Genomic DNA, 5,000 nt, shown 5'->3' on the forward strand with positions numbered 1-5,000 from the left:
GTATTGGAAAAGACTTTTTCCACTCTGAATGTAAAGCAGATTGTGTGACCATTGGCCAAAAACGACCACGAAGGGACTCAAACCCTCAATCTTCTGATCCGACGTCAGACGCCTTATCCATTAGGCCACGCGGTCATCCGTTCACCTGAGATGATTTTTATCATGTAAGTGGTATGCATGGATGGAGAACATATTATTGAAAGGTATTCAGGTTTACATCCCATAGTGTTCTTTCAGCTCTTTTCGCTGGAAGCACTTTTTTGGAATCTATATATTGAGAATTTTATGAGTACGATATGCTTTTGTTTTCCTTTTTCAATACAAACCTCTTTCCTCATGAGTTTAAAGCTCATTTGTATGCTCTACATAGCTCTGGACGTTTCCAGACGTGGAGTGAAACTGTTTTGAAAGTAGTACAAATTGCTCCTTCCTGCATATGCTAATTTTTCACACTCACATAGGTTGTATAAATTTTATGAATCCTGGCTTGACCTATTCAAGTAGCTGAAAGCCTGTCACCACCTCTAGAAACAAGATTCACACCAATCCAATTCATATCATTTTTTCCAAAGGAATATGTTCTGGCCGGTCGAAAATGCATCTCACAAAAATAGGCATTTAAAAATCTACTTTGCAGTTTCAGAACACTAACATGACTGTGAAGTGTACACAAGTAAAATGGGACCGTTTCAAAGTACCTAATCCCTCATAAACTTCTGAGAGAAAGCATGTAATAAATCTACCTAATTTTCTGGAAAAGAAAGAGGGAGGATTTTTGTTATCACCTCAGATGGGACTTGAACCCACAATCCGTGGCTTAGGAGGCCAGTGCCTTATCCATTAGGCCACTGAGGCACCAATGCATAGCTCTTTTCTAGAGGCATTATTTAAATGTATTCTATGGTCAGACACCGGTGTGTGCACACAGGGCATTTCTCACTTCTCTCTATAAGTAAACTTCCCTTTTTCATCCTCTTCCATCCCCGACTTTAACGCTCTCTTCTATGCTATAATGGAGACTTTGCAATTTTAGCAAGTGGAGAGAAATTGGAGAACCACTTTCGACTCCACACTTCTTCTTCACTTACTTTTTTTCTCAATATACTGGGCTTAGAAAATGGTATCAAGCCATCCTTATCGTCAGTAGGACACGGAAAGAGGCCCTAAGTCTCCTAACCAAGTTCAATCACACTCTGCAACTTAACCATTGCACTACAAATTAGGCAACGGGGGCATCAGCAAAAGCAGCCAATGTGCCGATCCTTTATACATTTTGTGTAGTACTTTTCTTACTCGGAGGCAAAATCAGCACTTTAACTGCCCAAATCATACAGATTTTACACATGTAGCACTCTATGCACACATAGGCACACACTGCGCAGTTCTTCCACACACACTTAAGCTAAAAACCCATTCTGTCACGTCAAAATTCTGCAAACCTATTACATATTCAGTGCGTCGGCATAGAAGCACTTTTTAATGCCACTAAAATGCATAAGTAGTTAGACTGAAGATGCAACCTGAATGAGTTTACAGTATGTACTCCACTTTATTAATGATTAGTAATGAGAAAGTGAGGACTACAAGAGTATTGGAAAACACTTTTTCCACTCTGAATGTAAAGCAGATTGTGTGACCATTGGCCAAAAACGACCACGAAGGGACTCGAACCCTCAATCTTCTGATCCGAAGTCAGACGCCTTATCCATTAGGCCACGCGGTCATCCGGCCACCTGAGATGATTTTTATCATGTAGGTGGTATGCATGGATGGAGAACATATTATTGAAAGGTATTCAGGTTTACATCCCATAGTGTTCTTTCAGCTCTTTTCGCTGGATGCACTTTTTTGGAATCTATATATTGAGAATTTTATGAGTACGATATGCTTTTGTTTTCCTTTTTCCATACAAACCTCTTTCCTCATGAGTTTAAAGCTCATTTGTATTCTCTACATAGCTCTGGAAGTTTCCAGACGTGGAGTGAAACTGTTTTGAAAGTAGTACAAATTGCTCCTTCCTGCATATACTAATTTTTCACACTCACATAGGTTGTATAAATTTTATGAATCCTGGCTTGACCTATTCAAGTAGCTGAAAGCCTGTCACCACCTCTAGAAACAAGATTCACACCAATCCAATTCATATCATTTTTTCCAAAGGAATATGTTCTGGCCGGTCGAAAATGCATCTCACAAAAATAGGCATTTAAAAATCTACTTTGCAGTTTCAGAACACTAACATGACTGTGAAGTGTACACAAGTAAAATGGGACCGTTTCAAAGTACCTAATCCCTCATAAACTCCTGAGAGGAAGCATGTAATAAATCTACCTAATTTTCTGGAAAAGAAAGAGGGCGGATTTTTGTTATCACCTCAGATGGGACTTGAACCCACAATCCCTGCCTTAGGAGGCCAGTGCCTTATCCATTAGGCCACTGAGGCACCAATGCATAGCTCTTTTCTAGAGGCATTATTTAAATGTATTCTATGGTCAGACACCGGTGTGTGCACACAGGGCATGTCTCACTTCTCTCTATAAGTAAACTTCCCTTTTTCATCCTCTTCCATCCCCGACTTTAACGCTCTCTTCTATGCTATAATGGAGACTTTGCAATTTTAGCAAGTGGAGAGAAATTGGAGAACCACTTTCGACTCCACACGTCTTCTTCACTTACTTTTTTTCTCAATATACTGGGCTTAGAAAATGGTATCAAGCCATCCTTATCATCAGTAGGACACGGAAAGAGGCCCTAAGTCTCCTAACCAAGTTCAATCACACTCTGCAACTTAACCATTGCACTACAAATTAGGCAACGGGGGCATCAGCAAAAGCAGCCAATGTGCCGATCCTTTATACATTTTGTGTAGTACTTTTCTTACTCGGAGGCAAAATCAGCACTTTAACTGCCCAAATCATACAGATTTTACACATGTAACACTCTATGCACACATAGGCACACACTGCGCAGTTCTTCCACACACACTTAAGCTAAAAACCCATTCTGTCACGTCAAAATTCTGCAAACCTATTACATATTCAGTGCGTCGGCATAGAAGCACTTTTTAATGCCACTAAAATGCACAAGTAGTTAGACTGAAGATGCAACCTGAATGAGTTTACAGTATGTACTCCACTTTATTAATGATTAGTAATGAGAAAGTGAGGACTACAAGAGTATTGGAAAAGACTTTTTCCACTCTGAATGTAAAGCAGATTGTGTGACCATTGGCCAAAAACGACCACGAAGGGACTCGAACCCTCAATCTTCTGATCCAAAGTCAGACGCCTTATCCATTAGGCCACGCGGTCATCCGGCCACCTGAGATGATTTTTATCATGTAGGTGGTATGCATGGATGGAGAACATATTATTGAAAGGTATTCAGGTTTACATCCCATAGTGTTCTTTCAGCTCTTTTCGCTGGAAGCACTTTTTTGGAATCTATATATTGAGAATTTTATGAGTACGATATGCTTTTGTTTTCCTTTTTCCATACAAACCTCTTTCCTCATGAGTTTAAAGCTCATTTGTATTCTCTACATAGCTCTGGAAGTTTCCAGACGTGGAGTGAAACTGTTTTGAAAGTAGGACAAATTGCTCCTTCCTGCATATGCTAATTTTTCACACTCACATAGGTTGTATACGTTTTATGTATCCTGGCTTGACCTATTCAAGTAGCTGAAAGCCTGTCACCACCTCTAGAAACAAGATTCACACCAATCCAATTCAAATCATTTTTTCCAAAGGAATATGTTCTGGCCGGTCGAAAATGCATCTCACAAAAATAGGCATTTAAAAATCTACTTTGCAGTTTCAGAACACTAACATGACTGTGAAGTGTACACAAGTAAAATGGGACCGTTTCAAAGTACCTAATCCCTCATAAACTTCTGAGAGGAAGCATGTAATAAATCTACCTAATATTCTGGAAAAGAAAGAGGGAGGATTTTTGTTATCACCTCAGATGGGACTCGAACCCACAATCCCTGGCTTAGGAGGCCAGTGCCTTATCCATTAGGCCACTGAGGGACACATGCATAGCTCTTTTCTAGAGGCATTATTTAAATGTATTCTATGGTCAGACACCGGTGTGTGCACACAGGGCATTTCTCACTTCTCTCTATAAGTAAACTTCCCATTTTCATCCTCTTCCATCCCCGACTTTAACGCTCTCTTCTATGCTATAATGGAGACTTTGCAATTTTAGCAAGTGGAGAGAAATTGGAGAACCACTTTCGACACCACACTTCTTCTTCACTTACTTTTCTCAATATACTGGGCTTAGAAAATGGTATCAAGCCATCCTTATCATCAGTAGGACACGGAAAGAGGCACTAAGTCTCCTAACCAAGTTCAACCACACTCTGCAACTTAACCATTGCACTACAAATTAGGCAATGGGGGCATCAGCAAAGGCAGCCAATGTGCCGATCCTTTATACATTTTGTGTAGTACTTTTCTTACTCGGAGGCAAAATCAGCACTTTAACTGCCCAAATCATACAGATTTTACACATGTACCACTCTATGCACACATAGGCACACACCTTGCAGTTCTTCTACACACACTTAAGCTAAAAACCCATTCTGTCACGTCAAAATTCTGCAAACCTATTACATATTCAGTGCGTCGGCATAGAAGCACTTTTTAATGCCACTAAAATGCACAAGTAGTTAGACTGAAGATGCAACCTGAATGAGTTTACAGTATGTACTCCACTTTATTAATGATTAGTAATGAGAAAGTGAGGACTACAAGAGTATTGGAAAATACTTTTTCCACTCTGAATGTAAAGCAGATTGTGTGACCATTGGCCAAAAACGACCACGAAGGGACTCGAACCCTCAATCTTCTGGTCCGAAGTCAGACGCCTTATCCATTAGGCCACGCGGTCATCCGTTCACCTGAGATGATTTTTATCATGTAGGTGGTATGCATGGATGGAGAACATATTATTGAAAGGTATTCAGGTTTACATCCCATAGTGTTCTTTCAGCT

The 5,000-nt window shown here is 40.0% G+C and overlaps 1 non-coding gene across 1 annotated transcript; it reads right to left on the reverse strand.

Annotated features, from left to right (window-relative positions):
* Window positions 1-1,650: 1,650 nt before the first annotated feature.
* On the reverse strand, window positions 1,651-1,723 carry TRNAR-UCG (transfer RNA arginine (anticodon UCG)). The gene has a single exon. It is a non-coding gene; the product is annotated as a tRNA-Arg (tRNA).
* Window positions 1,724-5,000: the final 3,277 nt, after the last annotated feature.

This window comes from Triturus cristatus, chromosome 4_1 (assembly GCF_964204655.1).
Source record: "Triturus cristatus chromosome 4_1, aTriCri1.1, whole genome shotgun sequence".
In the NCBI taxonomy this organism is placed as follows: Eukaryota; Metazoa; Chordata; class Amphibia; order Caudata; family Salamandridae; genus Triturus; species Triturus cristatus.